This window comes from Artibeus jamaicensis, unplaced genomic scaffold (assembly GCF_021234435.1).
Source record: "Artibeus jamaicensis isolate MK-2021 breed Jamaican fruit bat unplaced genomic scaffold, CSHL_Jam_final scaffold_1964, whole genome shotgun sequence".
Taxonomy (NCBI): domain Eukaryota; kingdom Metazoa; phylum Chordata; class Mammalia; order Chiroptera; family Phyllostomidae; genus Artibeus; species Artibeus jamaicensis.
Genome location: NW_026522030.1, coordinates 12,504,094 through 12,520,847, shown reverse-complemented (window position 1 = coordinate 12,520,847; position 16,754 = coordinate 12,504,094). Strand labels below are relative to the sequence as shown.

The 16,754-nt window shown below is 40.7% G+C and overlaps 1 long non-coding RNA gene across 2 annotated transcripts in view; it reads right to left on the bottom strand.

Moving 5' to 3' along the window:
• Positions 1-218: 218 nt before the first annotated feature.
• LOC128626055 (uncharacterized) overlaps positions 219-16,754 on the bottom strand; it is a 115,457-nt gene continuing 98,921 nt past the window's right edge. For both annotated transcript variants that reach the window (XR_008389930.1, XR_008389932.1), the window contains 3 exons: positions 11,326-11,426; positions 7,681-7,880; positions 219-307 (listed from right to left, as the gene is read on the bottom strand). This is a non-coding gene — a long non-coding RNA (uncharacterized LOC128626055). The remainder of the gene's footprint in view (positions 308-7,680; positions 7,881-11,325; positions 11,427-16,754) is intronic.

Sequence of the window (16,754 nt, the reverse complement as noted above, 5' to 3'; positions counted from 1 at the left end):
GAGAAAAGGATGAATGGAGAAAGGGAAGAAGAATGTTCTTTGCTGTCTCCAGAAGGAAGGAGTGCACTGATTTTTGAAAAAAATTCTTACTCTTGATAACTTCTTTTAAGAAGTTCTCATTGTTATTTAGTACTGAAGCACTGGGATTATGGCTTCTCATTATCTGAACTGTACCATGATGTCTGAGCCAGGGCCAGACATCTTGGGGAGACACTTTGGGAGAAAAGGTATTATTGTCTGACCAGTTTCTTCTTTGGTTTCTCTCTTCTCTCTCTGTGCTTTCCGTCATAGGCTCAGTTAGTCACACCTAATATAAAAATAATAAAATTAAAGCAATTAGGCATTGTTACTCACACATCTGGTCAAGTCACCAAGTCCTGCCAATTTTTCTCCCCCCTCTTTCTTTTTTCTCTTTTATTTTTAAATTATTTTATTGTTGTTTAATTACAGTTATCTGCATTTACCCCCCCCACCCCCCACCCCCAGCCAAATCCACCTCCCTCCCTTGATCCCATCCCCCACCTTGGTTTTGTTCATGTGTCTCTTATAGTTGTTCCTGAAATCCCTTCCCCCCATTATCCCCTCCCACCTCCCCTCTGGTTCCTGTCAAATTTTTCTTCATTTCAATGTCTCTGGTTATATTTTGCTTGCTTTTTTCTTTTTAGGTTCCAGTTATAGGTGAGATCACATGGTATTTGTCCCTCACCACCTGGCTTATTTCACTTAACATAATGCTCTCCAGTTCCATCCATGTTGTTGCAAAGGGTAGGAGATCCTTCTTTCTTTCTGCTATGTAGTATTCCATTGTGTAAATGTACCATAGTTTTTTGATTCACTCATTTACCAATGGGCACCTAGGTTGCTTCTAGCACTTGGCTATTGTAAATTGTGCTGCTCTGAACATTGGGGTGCATATATTCTTTTGGATTGGTATTTCAGGGTTCTTAGGATATAATCCCAGCAGTGGAACTGCCAGGCAATTTTTTTCCTAAATAACTTTTCATCTTTGTTTCACCTTCTCCAACCACCCTCCCATTTGTGCTATTTTCATGAGGGCTTTTTCATAGTCGGTCATTTCTCCACCCCTGACCCATCCTCTATCTAGCCCCCAGAATGGGCTTTCTAAAACTCAGTCCTAAATTGCTTCATTGTCTTTGCTGTTTCCCAACACCTATAAAATTAATTTGAAGACTTTAATCAGAAAAGGAAACCTCGGTATATCATATAAGACTTGCCATAATTTGTTCAACTCCGGCCATTCTTCTCATCTTCAAACCCAAACAAATTACTATCTGTATCAGGTACCTAGAGCCTTTGTAACAAAGTACCGCAGATTGGATGGTTTAAATTACAGATGGCAAATACAAGGCTCATGGGCCAAATCCACCCTCCACCTTGTTTTATCTGGCCTGGTATCTTGTTTCTACCCAGTGGCAGCCCCGAGCTCCTTGCCCCTAGTTAAGAGTAGTTCCATGTATACAGTCCTAAAGTTACATTCGGCCCTTTGAAGTCAACTATGAGGCTGATGTGGCCCCAGGTGAAGATAAGTTTGACATCCCTGACTTAAATATTGCAAATTTATTGTCCCACAAATTCTTGGGGCTAATCCAAGATCAAGGTGTCAATACCTTCTGAAGGCCACAAGGGCAGAATCTGTGCCAGGTCTTCCTTCTGGGCTTTTAGATGACTGTCTTCCCCTGTGTCTTTAGTGCTCTCTCTCTCTCTATGTGTCTGTGTCCAAATTTCCTCTTCTTAGAAGGATACCAGTCAATATGGGTTAGAGTCCTCTCTAATGACCTTAATTTAAGATGATTATCATAGTTTGCTGTGTATAATGCAAAATTTTTTGCCCAATTTTTGGAGGGGGAAAATAAAGATGTGCACGGTACATGGGTAGTATTAATTCTGTACCTATACAACTGTTTTAAATTCTTTTATTTATACTTATGCATTAAAAGTGAACTCTAGAAAGCAATAACTATATCTGTGTACAAAATAATACCCTGGAATACAATAATCAGTTTTGTTTCTAAATATAAATAATCAAAACATTGAATTAAAAAATTTAAAAGAAAGATTTTTTTCCTGAAAGTTTGGTTCAAAAGTGGGGGCACACATTATACCTGAGAGCAAATTACACACGGCAAAATACAGTTCCTCTAGAAATATCCTGTTTCCAAATAAGTTCACTTTCAGAGGTACTGGGGAGTAGGACCTTGACCTATGAATTTTGGGAGACACACTTCAATCCATAACATCATCTTCTCAGTCCCTTTCAGACTTCCACATCTTTGTAAATGTTGGTTCATTTGCTTGCAATTCTCTGTCACCCTTTAATGTCTATAAGTAGACTTGATCATCTAAACTTTGTACATCTTTTGCTTCCTGTCTTCTTGCATTCCTTGTACTTTTTTTTCAATGAATGAACGCTATTTATTTGTTTTCCATGTCTGTTTCCCCACATGGCTGGTACCTCCTCCAGAGGGCAGGGAGTCTAACTTGCCATTTTGTTCCCAGCACCTAATGCAGTTCCTAGCACACAGTAGGATAATTAAGTGCTTGAGGAAAACGGAGCTAGGAATGATGAGCCGGAGAAAATGACACATAAGATGAGTTCCAAAGGAAGTCTAAAAATATCCAAATGAAGACAATGAGGAAGAGCTTTCCCAAGCCATCCAGAGAAGTGAGGCAATACGGTATATTTGTGGCACTATTACTATATACAGTAATGAGTTAGAAATTATAGGAAGTATGGCTAGACACACAGATAGAGGCAGTCTGTGAAAGGTCGAATAAGTTGAGTTCTTTCAGTATCTAATATTTGTTCATTCATTTTATACATATAGATATATTTATATTATTTACTGACTTTTTAGCATATTATGTTAAATCACTGAAAAGTTTTAAGCAAGAAAGTGACATGTCTCATTTACTTATTAGAATATTAATTTTGGCAGCGAAGTAAAGGTACACCGAAGAGAGTCGACACTGGAAACAGGGAGGCCATTGAAGAAACTGCCTGTCCCAGGCCAGGGATGCCAAGGAAATGGACTGGGACAGATGTCACAGTGACTGAGAGGAGGGGGTGAATCCCAGTAATACTTAGAAGGTAAAAGTGGATAAATCCAATTATTGTTTGAACAAGGACATAAGAAGGAGGAAGGACAGAAGGATAAATCCCTAGTCTGGGTGGGTGACGGTGTGGATGATAGAGTGGTTGATAGAAACTTCAAGCACAGAGGAGAATGTAGGAAGGGTCAGGTGGGGTAGGGATAAGATATGGGAAGGACAAAAGGTTTAATTGAATTACAGGTGCTCAAATTATATCCAGTTGAAGATAGTAGATACGTAGCCATCACTACCAGTCTGGGACTTGAGAGAGATCTTAGCTGGAGATGTGGATTCTGGAGTTATCCATATAGAGAATGTAACTGAGGTCACGAGAATAGATCCCATAATCCAAGGAAAACATGAGGAGCGGTAGGGACTAGGGATAGAACCTCGGCCCGGTAGCAGCAATTCAGCACCTTTGGCTCTGTCTTACTTCTTGGTAACCATATATTTGGAAGACTACAGACATCCCAGGTTCATGTTGAATACCATCATCTAGAAACTCTCAAATTTATGAAAACAAATATAGTCAAATCCACAGCTGTAAAGGGTGATGGCAAAAAAAACTAGATTTTGATGATCTGATTTTATTCTCTTCACTCATTCTGCTAATTTTATTCTGTGTATTATTCATCATCCCAATATATTGAAAGTGTAGTCATTATTCGTAAACCCAATATCCCAAAGGAGTTCATCCAAAATTATAATTGCAATAATTAAACAAAATCCAGCGGGTAAGGTCTAAAATCTGCTCCCACTCTCACTCCATGAAAGAAAAAAATGGAAGTCATATCTGTACCTGGCAGGGATCCCATCCAACTATCACCTACAATGGAAGCCCTGGGTTCCTTCACTTTGGGAGATAAAAACCTGGGGATCATTAACAGACATGTCATAGTGACCTTCATTGTCAGTCAGCCTCTTACAGATTCTATTCCATCAAACTACAGTCCTGTGTTCCCCCCTCTCTCCCACCTTTGTCCCTCCTCCACTGTTGGTGCAGCCATCCAACCCAGAACATGAGACAATATTGTTGGCAAGCCTACTTTTTCTATACCTATGGCAGGCAAAGGCCATTAGTCTATTTCTTAAGCATTTTTGTGTCTGTTCTTAAATATCCTCTCTAAATTTTAAGCGTTTTATCTATAAAATGGAAACTGTACAGATTGTTTTCCTTAATACTCTTACATTACAAACTAACTCTGGCTTTGATTGTTATTTCTCTACGTCACTGGCATGGCTTCCCTGCCAGGTTACTCCAGGCACTTCCAGTGCCTATGATGTCACAATACCTTTAACCCCCCCAAACCATGCTTCACATTATATTGAGAAAATAATCCAAAAGAAAGAATAATTTGTGTGCCAGGGCCATTCATTGAAATATTTACCTATCATAGAAAGATATCTCACAATAGGAGAATTTTATGCAGCTCTTATAATAGCATATTTATGAAGAAAGAACCAGAAAAGAAAAGTGGAAAAAATATGAAATGATCTTTCTGTAATAATCACAGCTATATAGAATGATATAGTCATAAATACAAAGTTTAAGAGCATAAATTTTTCCATACATTTTTAAGAAGTCAAATTCTGTAGTTATTTCCTGAGTCCCATATATATATAGTATATGTGTATATATATACTTACTATTATATATATTTAAATTTTTCATAAAAGCCCTACATGCTAGATGTTGTCATCACTGCCTTATCTATTTAACAGAGGAGGAAAATGGGCTTAGAAGTTGCCTAAGACCAGTTTTAATATGTTGGAGCAGCAAGATAATGAATGGATGATCTTCTCTTTATTGTTTTCCACGAATAATACTGAATAATTTTATGCAATTTTTGGTTTAATATTTGCAAGAAATAAAAATAGAATAATGGGTTTGTCTTGCAATAAAAAATGAAACCAGCTCATTTTCAATTCTGTGGTTTGAAATGCCACGTTGAGAATTGGGCAGGCCCCTTATTCCATTGCCCATAAATTGGAAAATGCTTTCTAATTTGTTTGGGTGGTAAACATCTCTATTCTGTATCTTCCAGGTTCTCAGGTGGACTTCCCCCTTGCGACTCTTCTCATAGTCACTGATGACAATGGCTGAGAATTTCTGTTGATCATTAGTTGAATACAGGAAACCCAGCTGAGCCATAGTTTCCCCTGAAATTGTGTCACTATGTGGTTGTAAAATGAAGGAAAGAAGGAGCCCTGTGGGTCTGGCTATCTCCTGTTGGCCCCAGTCCCTTTAAGACAAGCTAATAATGCAGGCTAGCTCTGTGAATCACAGAGAGAAGACTTGAAGACTCACTTAAATGATTGACCTATTTCTGGGCTCTCTGTTGTTGCAAATTACAAGAATATACTGTGTGCATTTTCAGGTAATTTGATACTATTACCTTAAAATTCACCGGTTCCACCTCCCCCTATCCTCCCCTGTTCAAATGGAATATCTGACCTTTTCCCTTGGCAGCCTGCTTCCCTTTTCCAGGTAACCAATGCTGATTTTATACCCTGGATGATAATCAATATGTAGAAGCTGTCTTTATTGATTTGGATAAAACCACCAATTATGGCTATTTTGAGCAGAGCTCAATGAGATTAGATGTGATTACAGGGCAATGGGGTGTGAGCCCGCCGGCAACCGGGGGCTGCTGTGAGGCTGTTTAATTGTTACAGATGAAATGCAAATGGGCACGATCTCCACCCTTCCCAGGGCAGAACCTCCAGGCTGGAGGTTCTGGTCATGCACATTTCAGATGAAAAGCACTAAGGATCCTGTAAGCCTGTCTCAGAGATGGCAAAGATACAATGGCTCAAAGAGAAACAATGGCCCACATGAACCCTGTTCAGCCTCTGCTCTGTCATTTACTTAGAAATCAGAGGCAGCAACTTTCCCAGAATATCAGTAAGGCACATCAGTAAGAATGTCAGGGGGCGGGAAGAGAGAACACAGCAGGCTTTGTCCTTGGCTTGGAAGGCCCTTCCCTCAATTCCCACACTTCTTGATAGTCCTAGATTTACTGTCACCTCCTCTGAGACTCTTCTTCATCTTGTCTGAAAGATATCCTCGTAATTCAGTGATTAGACGCGTGGACTTTGGAGCTGTGCTTCTTTTTAGCTGAGTGACTTTATGCAAATTATCAAATCTTTCTGTGCCCAATTTGTGAAATAAGGTCAATAACAGATACACTTAAAGCTGCTTGACCCGTTCTCCCTAGCCTTTGTGTGCATGGGAAAGCAGTGCAGTCAGACACCCGAGTGTACGCCTCTGCTCTCCACACTCACTGGCTATATAGCTTATGCCTGTATTTTTTCACCTGCAGCAGCTACATGATTTTGAATGTGTGATGACATTGGCTCTACCTGGTTATTCTTTTCTTCCTCTCAATCAGTTTCTGAGTGGCTAACCTGGGACTCACCCATCTGGAAACACACATGTCCTCCCCCCACTTGAAGGCTTGGTAGTGCAAAATGGTGATGGTAATGATAATGACATGACCATTGATTTATTAATTTCTTCATTAATTGATATGTATTTAGTGAACATTTCCTGAATGAGGCCCTGTTCCATGTGTGGAGCTCATCACTGACCAAGACAAATGTTTCTGAAGCCCTCCCTGGCTGGAGAGCTCAATTGGTTAGCACATCGTCCCTACATGCCAAGGCTGTGGGTTTTATTCCCTGGTCAGGGCGCAAACAAGAATCAACCAATGAATGCATGTTAGTTAAACAACAAATTGATGTTTCTCTCTCTTTCTTCCTCACTCACTCTCCAATATCAATAACTCAGACTTTTAAAAAGTCTATGAAACAGTGGAGCCTACATTCCAAGGATGGGAAAGGGGTACTAAACACACATAAACAAATAAACAGAACATTTATATAATTTAAGTGTTGTGGGACTCCAAAGCAGAAGTATGTGGCTGAGAAGGACTCATGCACAGGCCCTGGGGAAAGGCTGCTGATTTGCTTAGACAGTGCATCCCCAAGGAAAGGACATTGGAACTAGGACCTGAAGGCCAAGAAGCATCTGTCCAGGTGAAGTTCTTGGCAGAGTTGCAACAAGGCCATGAGGTGGGATCAGGTTGGTAGGTCTGAGGACCACCAAAGCCAACCTGGAGAGTCTGTGCTGAGCCAGGGGAAAAACTCTTTTGGAGCAAAATCCCCAGTGCCTCAGCCCCCACTGAAGTCATGAACTTCTATTCTGGGGTTCCTGCAATGACTCAGGAATAGTCATGACTCAACTTCTGTCTCTCTTATGGTGACTCTCCCCAGAGTCACACTGAGTGTGGGGCCCTGTCTTGCTGTTCTTGAAGTTCCTGCACATTGTACAATACCAACTATACTGGCAGAGTTCTAGCTACTGCCCTGGCTCAAAAGCAAGAATAGGGATGCATGTCTGGGTGGCAGAACTATTCCTCTTTCTTGTGATGCACTCAGCTCTCAGCCCAGGAAGTATTATCGACAGTTGGTTCACCTGCCAGCTCTGTTAGAGTAAAGCCCATTTATTCGATGACATTTTTTAGTTCATTCAGTCCACTTTAGGGGCGGCACCCAGAACCCTCTTACCAAGTGTGGAGTCCACGCTATTTAAAATGGGTGGAATCACACGCCATTCTGCATCACCCCTTCCTTTTCCAGTATAAAATGAGGGTAGGAACACAGGCTTTAGAGGCAGATGGACCAGGGTTCCAGTCCCTGCTTGTCCACTGAATAGATGTACTAACTTGAACAAGGAAATTAATCTTCCTTCTCCTCATCTTCCTCACCTATAAAATGGGGAGAATTACAATAATGCAACATAGGTTATAAACTACCAGCACAAGACCTATCACATAAAGAGATACTTAACAGGTATTTTTTGTCATTGTTGTCACTTCTGGACCAAGATGTATACCTTGATTTTTTTATATAATAGTTCATTCCCTACTTCCTATGATGCTAAGGTGTGATTTTTATTCCCCATAGTTTGGATGAGCCTTAGCCTGGGAACTAGCCATTAGCTCAATTTTCAAGATACTGATTCCTCCAATGAGGACCACCAGACTATCATAGAAGCAGAAATCTGAGCACCTACCTGCCCAACAGCATCTGAATTTGCAGGAGATACACAGCCTCATTCCTTTCTCTGAGCCCATTACTACTGCAGAAAAATTAGAGCTCAGATAACACCAGTCACTCTGATTTGTGCATGTATCTGGGTATGTATTAAATTCACAGTATCAGGAAATAAGCATGAAAAAATCCTCAGAAGACTTCTTACCTTTTCTCCTCATGCTTTCTTGGTGCCTTTGGGTTGCCAAAGACCATTCTTGTTAAGTTAAAACAGACTCCCCCAAAACAAAAATAAACCAACAAACAAAAACAAGCATAGTTTGCTTTTGGAGAAAGCTTCTTACAAAACTGCAAGCTTTTTCAGGGCTGAAAGACAGAACAATTGGAAACTCCAAGTGTGACTTCTGGCCCCATCATTTAAGGCTGAATTCCCCTCTCTGAGACCCTGTGATGGTCTCCACTGCATCATTTAGACTCTTGGCATGCACTTACATCCTATGCACATGAAGAGTAGCTCAGCTTTCAGCAAAGGTGGAAACTGCAAGAAGCTCTATGGTGTCGTTGGAACAGGATTGATGAGAGAGAATTTTCTGGCTAATCTTTCCATTCTGACACCAGCCTGACATTTGGGAGGTGGGGGGATGATAGAGATTAGGGCTACACAGGGTGAGCAAAGATAAGGTAGCAGTATATAATAAAGGTGATTTTCACTTCTTAGATACAAAACTGAGAAATGGATCACATTTTACATTAAGTTTTGTACTGCTTCTCAGCATCTTGCCAAGAACTCCTGAAAAGACAGTGAACATATTAGGGTTAAGGGTCTCCAGCACTGAGAAGAATGGGCCCAGCCATGGAGTACATCAGCACTTATGAGAAAGTCGTTTTTACTTTTTGTGCCATATTTGTCTCCACATAATGTCAGGGTCAGGAAAGCAACCTTAAAAAAAAACTAGTTTTGATTGTTTGACCATCAGATTATACAATCACTGAGACTCAACATGCTAAAACTTAGCTGCAAAAATAGCAAAATGCAGGATCTTCAAAAGGCTACCAATCTTGAATTGCACAGTGTCTATGGCTTCCTTAAGCATCTTGCTGTCTTCAACCTGACACAACCAGTCCCATTAGCCCTCACCAGGTGATACATATGATTACTGAGAAACCAGACAAGGCCCATCCTGTACCTGGTTCTCTATCCCCCACCTTGCTCCCTGGTTAGCAGCCCTGCTCCTTCTTCTCATCTCCAAATGTGTATTACTAGCTACTTCATTGTCTTACAGACACCTCAAGTCTAAAGCCTAACTCATCCTCTTCCCTCCTCCTCTCCCTGACTTTCTAACTGATGGAAAGCTATCAACACATTTTGCTCAAGCCAGAAAATAGGAGTAATTATTGATTCTTCCAGCTCCCTTCCTAACCTCATACAATAAAACTTACTCATTCTGCCTGCTAATATCTTTTAATTCTATGTCCTTTTTCTGCTGTCACTTTAGCTCAAGCCAGTGCCGTGGCTTAGCCTGAACCACTGTGTCAGCCCCCCCATCAGTTCTCCTTGCCTCAATTCTTGTCCAATTCCAATTGATTCTGTGCAAGTAAGAGCGATCTTTCTCAAATGCTTATCTGATTGTCTCATTCGCTGCTAAAATCCTTCAGTGGCTCTCCAGGGTTCTCAGTCCAAGCTCCTGTGTTTAACTTAAAAAGCCTTGTATAACTTGACTCTTTCCTGCCTATAGAGACCCATTTTTATCACTACCTGCCTCTCTCTCCTTTCTCTCTCTTCTGTCCCTCACCTCTCCATGCGTATGCCCATGGCGCTCTTGCTTCAGAAATTGCCCTCCCTTTCTCTACTTATTTCCTTGTCTTTCTCCAGGACTGAGCTGGTAAAATATCCTCAAGCAAGAATTCAATAATCACTCTCCTTTCTTGTTAGACTGTGATCTCCTTATATTTAGGCCCCATGTCTCCTTCACTTCAGAATGTACAGTTCTAGCGTAGGGCACCCCCCCTCGGTGCCAATAAAAGTTCCAAATTTGAATGAGGATCTTGATCTCAATGGACTGCAGTTAGGAAAGCCCTAGAGGCAGGTCACCGCATTGCCCAGAAGGCCTCGGAACTTCTATGAGGCAAGACAACCTTCCTCTCCCTTCTGGCAATTCTCAGTATCTCTGTTTTCACATTATAGGTAGGATGACAAAGGCAAAAAGGTTGATGCCAAAAAACCCCACCAAAACCCTTCTACTCATGCCTCGTACTCGGTCTGTCTTCTTACATTATGAACCGGAAGTTAATTGGAATACAGGAACCAGGGAAACTGATTTATTTGGGAAAAGAAAATGTCAGTATATTTTATCAGAATTTAGAGAGGAAAGACAAACAAAATGTTGAATGCTAATGTCAATCCCAAACAAGAATTTAAAAAAGAAGAAATCATAATACAGTTACTGTGGATAAAAATGTCTTGTGTTTATCTCATTTAATACTCGTAACAGCCTTTCAAATAAGTCCTATTTCTACCCTATTTGTCATAGGAGGAAATTGAAGCTCGCAGAAGTTCAACACCTTGCCCAAAATGTGAGCTGGAGTCAACATTTGAACATATGTCTTCCTGATCACAGTCTCTATTCTCCATCATCAAGCTATATTGCTTCTCTAAGGAGAAAATTGAGATGGCTAATAGATGTATGAAAAGATGCTCAACATCACTAATTATCAGAGAAATACAAAATAAAACCACAATGAGATATCACCTCACACCTGTTAGAATGGCTATCATTAATAAATCAACAAACAAGTGTTGGCAAGGATGAGGAGAAAAGGAAACCCTCATGCACTGTTGGTAGGGATGCAAATTGGTGCACCCACTATGAAGCACAGTATGGAGTTTTCTCAAAAAATTTAAAATGGAACTGCCTTATGACTGAATGATTCTACTGAGTGATTCATGCATATTTCACTAGTGGAATCTGGGGTCATAGAAGAAATCCAAAACACTAATTCAAAAGGATAGATGAACCCTTATATTCAATGCAGCATTATTTACAGTAGTCAAAATATGGAAGCAACCCATGTACCCATCAATAGATGAATGGATAAAAAAGCTGTGCTACCTGTATACAATGGAATATTACTCACCCATAAAAAAGAATGAGATCTTACCTCTTGTGGTAGTATAGATGAATCTAGAGGGTATCATGCCAAGTGAAATAAGTCAGTCGGAGAAAGATAAATATCATATGAATTTCACTTGTATGTGGAATCTAAAAAACAAAATAAATAAAGAAACAAAGTTGAAACAGACTCATAGATACAGAGAGCAGACTGGTGGTTGCGAGATGGGAGGGTAGGTCAGGGCACTAAGCAAAATGGGTAAAGGGATTGAGAAGTACAGATTAGTAGAGAATGATCACAAGAATGTAAAGTAGAGCATAGGAAATATAGTCGATAATATTGTAATAACTATGTATAGTGCCAGGCGAGTACTGAAAATATCAAGGGAACCATTTTTAAAGTATATGATTATCTATTATGCTGTATACCTAAAACTAATATAAAATAATATTGAATGTAAACTATATGTACTTTTGATTAGGTGAAGAAATAAAAAATAAAAGTAAAAACAGTTCGACCTGGAAAAACAAAAGAAAGTTGAAAAATTCAGGAAGATTTTTCCTTCGCATGTATAATACATAGTAACTATCTATTGCTGAAGGAAAATGAGTGAGTGGAAAGTCCAGGTAGAATTCTTAACTGGTTGGTTTTCAGATTTCTTTTGTTCACTGAATAGACTCACTAGGGATCCTTAGGCTAAACTGGACAGCAGCTCTTGAGATTCTTTTAAATAAAAATATAACCATTGCCCACAGTGGACATGAACATAATGGCAGTACCTTGTATTTATTGCTCCTGCAAACATCTAAAGCAGTACCATAAGTAAAGGTTCATCCAGAAAGCCCACATAAGAATTTCTAGAGGGAAGCGTTTCTTTCCATACCATCTCTGTGGTCACTGTGGTCACTGTCACTGAAGAGAGGCAGCCCCAAGCTGCACTGTGAGACAACACAAAGGCCTCTCAGAAAAGAAGTGCAAGAAATGTAGGTAGCAGCTCGAACAGGTGCAGGGAACCTAAAATTAAGTAGTAAGGTCCACCCTATGCTTGGCAGGAGATAAAGAATTGTACATTCTTTCAATCCTCACAACCTGTACAGTAGGTATTATGAGCCACATGGGATCTGTGAGAAAAGTAAGTTTCAAAGGAGACAGCAATGCCCTAAAATAGCCCCGCGAAGAAGCGGCAGGACAGGAGAGTATGAACTCCTCCTGTCTTACCCATCTGCTTCTATAATGGTGGGCAAAATTCCGTGTGGGGTCCTGGGAGAGGGAACCGGGGAGTGGGGCATTTGTGCTCCTCACGGACTAACGAGAGAGCACGTGTTTGGAGGAGATTTATGCTCGCTCTGCTAGCATCGCCGTTCAGAAGTGGAGGACCATCCATGAGGAAATGGAGGTTGCTCTGTTTGTGCTATATTTCGAGGGGGGAGGGTGGAATGAAAATCTAAGGCACCATATATTTCACCAAAATTACATAGCTATTCCTTGAAGTAAGGAAACCCACCACGCCAAACCATCACTGTAACAAAATGCATTAACATAGTCAATTATGTTTTATTTTGCCTGAGTATATAAATTACTCAATTTTTCTGGTTTCTCTAGCAATCAGCATGTATTGCTCTTACCTTGCTGTCATTTGATGAGCCTTATCTTAAATATCATCCAGCATTTATCACAAAAAATCTGAAACAAAAGCCCGAGGTCGAAACACAGCGTGCTGCAAGCACCCTGCCGCCTGAATGGTCCCAGCCTCAGCGCTGTTCAGCGACTCTCTCCATGGTTACATGTTTGAGTAGAAAAAGTGGTTTTGTAAATCTTTATTTGAATCTTGAAATAATAACAGAGAGGCAACTCTCAAAGGACTGAGGTTGTTTTGAATTCATAGTTTTTAATATTTTTCCTTCAGCCAATCGGTTGGATAAAATAACAAACATCCCTTTAAAATCTCACTGAGAGGGTCCCACAGAGCGGACCACAGGTGGATGGGGCAGGGTGGACACAGGTCACACAGCAATGCTATCTCATTAATAAAGGTGGATGGCGAAAAGCCCCCGAGACCCAGTTCAAGCCCCCCTCTTCCATCTCCAATGGAGGCGTCATATTAGGGCCCACCAATCCATATCTCGCTCCTGCTTATGACTGTCAGAGCCGGCAGGGACTCCTGTGGGCTCCTTCTGAGTCTGTGGGCTGATGTCCTAGGACATGGACGCCGGGGTGCTTTCCAGAAGCTTCTGGGCTTGGTGGCGCACCCAGAGCACCGACTATGGGCTCACGATCCAGTGACTTACAGGATCTGTGAAGCAGGAAAGGAAGCTCAGATCACTGGGGGCTGCTCTGGAGAGCCCACAAACTATGAAAGTGAAGCCCTTCTGGCCCGCAAGGAGGAGAGGAGACATGCCCTTTGAGGTTCAGGGGCACTGGTTAGGATACAAGAGCATCTCTGAGGGCAGACTGATTTTCATTCAGGTTCACCTTGGAAGTAACAGCTCTCGGCATCGTGCAAATGAAAGTACCAAGGAGTCTTTCTTACAGGAAAATGTGATGTTGCCTTCTTTTCAGAGTAGCTAAGTAACAAAAAATATAAATTAAGTTAGAGGGTAGTTGGCTAAAAAAAAAGAAAAACTATTTGGGTTTCAAAAATTACTTTTTTTTAAAAAAAACATTCAGCTGTGTCTAAAAAGTGATAAAGGACAGAAGGTAATGATTTAGCCCTAAATCACTCTAGGGATAAAAATAAGTAAAGATACTTCTGGCTGAGTGTGGCAATTGCTGAAATTATGAATATGAATGTAGGTGTGTGTCTATGTGTGTCTGAATGTATATAAACCTCAGCCTCCCAACTAGATTGTAAATTTTTTTAATGCAGAGACTGTTGTATCTGGGCTGAGTTGGAATCAAACAGATTTCTACTGATTAATTAAGATTTACTTCCCTCCCAGTCCTCCTTTACTTTCAAAAGGCACTATTTTTCCTTAGTATAGATATTAGAAACTCTTACTAAATATTAACTTCAGGAGTATAGAGACCATTTACTTATCCTTTGGGGCTCCCTAATTCAGTAACACCCACCCAGACGTTCTGTGTCTTTCTCATACACACACTCAAATCTTTTATATGGAAAGCTTGGCACAGCTAATCAATACATATGTGCTGAAACAGTTCTAAATGCAGATTATGTGCATAGAAGCAATGAGAACTCCAAGGAGTTGCACCAAGCAATGGAATGGTTTGGGTTTCTGATCACAGATTCCTACATCATAGGAAATAGTCCTGAAAATTATAATGCAACTGGCTTATTGGAATAACAAGAGAGATATACAGGGATGGGCAAAAGTTAGGGTACAGTTGCTCATATGGAAAACAGTACAATATTTAATAAATAATGATACAAGACTAAACTGATTTGCGGTTGTACTCACAACTGCCAACCTACTTTTGCCCACCCCTGTAATTCATGTTGGCTGTTTTTCTACCTAAGAGTGCCTATGTACTTTCTTTTCTTCTTTCATACAAATAAACTTACATTGGGCACTCATTATTTACAAGACACCAGTGTGAAGATGACAGCAATGAATCAGACAGGTGTCTACCCTTAACACGTGGGAGAAGAGAGGGGTAAAAAGGCATGGTTGGCAGAAAGGGCTGGGAATGTCAAGACGAGAGGATGTGTCTCGGTTCTACCACCCTGGCCGCCGTGACCTTAGGTACGTCATCTAACAATCCTGAATTTCAGTTTCCTTCTCTGTAAAATACGGTAAACAGTGCCCACAGGGTTTTCACGGGACTCATATAAAATCACAAAAGTGACTACAACCTGTATAGCACTCTACAATGTAAACTGAAATACGATTTCACAGACAATAAGCATATCTGTTGTGTTCATTGAACGGTTAATGCTGGCCATCTGGAGGTCAAACTCGGCCTGTCCTCGGCCTCCAAAGTTGTCTTTCCAACTTTGAAAGAGTCATCAAATTTTAAAACTCAGATTTAGGTCTCATTTCAAAAAATCCGGATGGTCTGGAAACATTAGATACACATTGTAGTGCAGCAATAATGGACTAAATTGAGGAGCAATGCCACTTCTAGATGAAATGGCTACCCTGTAAGTAGCCACAGTCCCCACTACTCCCTTTTGCCTATGCAAGTCACAAGTCACTGTAATGAAACAGAGACCGAGGGAAGTACAACAGAAGAGGGGTGTGCCAGAGGTGGACTCTGGCTATTAAAAAACTAACCTTTGCAGCCTGGAGGCCTTGGGCAGCTGCTTGCCTGGGGGAGGTGGTGTTTGAGCCACACCTCGAAAAAGAACCCCTAGTTCTTAGACCATGTGGAAATTAGCTCTTATACCTCATGGGAATGAAAGGAGGAAACACACAGTCCAGACAGAGTAAACAGCGTGGAAGAAGATGTGATGGCAAGAACACACGGCGGGGAAATGAGGAGTAGTAACCTCCATCTGAATTAAGGAGAAGGTTTGTGAAGCATATTCATTTATGTATTGAATATTTATTAAGAATCTATGTGTCGGGTTCTGGGGATACAGAAATGAATAAGATGGACATGTGAACCTGCCTTCTCAAAACTTACAGTCTAGTGGGGGAGACAGAAAAGTGGTGGGAAGATCGGACTGATTCCGCGGCAGTCTGGAGGTCCTTTGATATTAACCCAGGAGATCACAGAATCCCTTAATCCTTGCTGAATAGACTTGGTATTCAGAAGGAGTTAGCATTATGACTTGTGAGTGTGAATCCAGTTTTTCCACTAATCCCATGAGCGTGCATCAGCAGTTGACTGTGCTCATCCATACTTCTCTTCCCCAGCCCTTATGGAGAGAAAAGGTCAACAGCAACCACTTCCCAGCATCTTCAGGACAATGCCAGTGTTTTGAAATGTAAACTATGTTATGCAGATGCATGTTGTTAGTGTTACTACTTCTCTGGTCTCCCGGGATCACATCAGCAGCAGCACTTCCTGTCAGGGAGACAGCAGAAATGATTGCTCAGAACAATGTGTGGATGTTAGGGGAATAGAAGGAATGTGAACACAGGTCTTACAACCACAAAGACCTGAACTCAAATCCGGTCTGCACCATTTGCTACCTGTATAGCAATGAACATGACATAATCTCTTTTAGGCCCTTTTTCTCACTTGTAAATCATATCTAACAATACCTATTTCTTCAATCTGTCACGTGAATAAAATTAGAGAGCTTGCCACAGTGCCTGGGACATGGTGTTCATTCAAAATCTGCAATGATGCAATAGTAGAAGTTTATTTTATGATGAACTTGTTCTCAGAGATACATACACAGATATATATTGAAACATTTTGAAATAACAAAAGAATTGGCATATACTAAATGTTCGTCATTTAGAAATTATTAGTAAATGTTATGTCTCCCCAAAGGTACGTTTGAAATCTTAACCTCCAATCTGATGGTACTGGAGGGTGGGGGTGGTGGGTCACTGATGAATGGG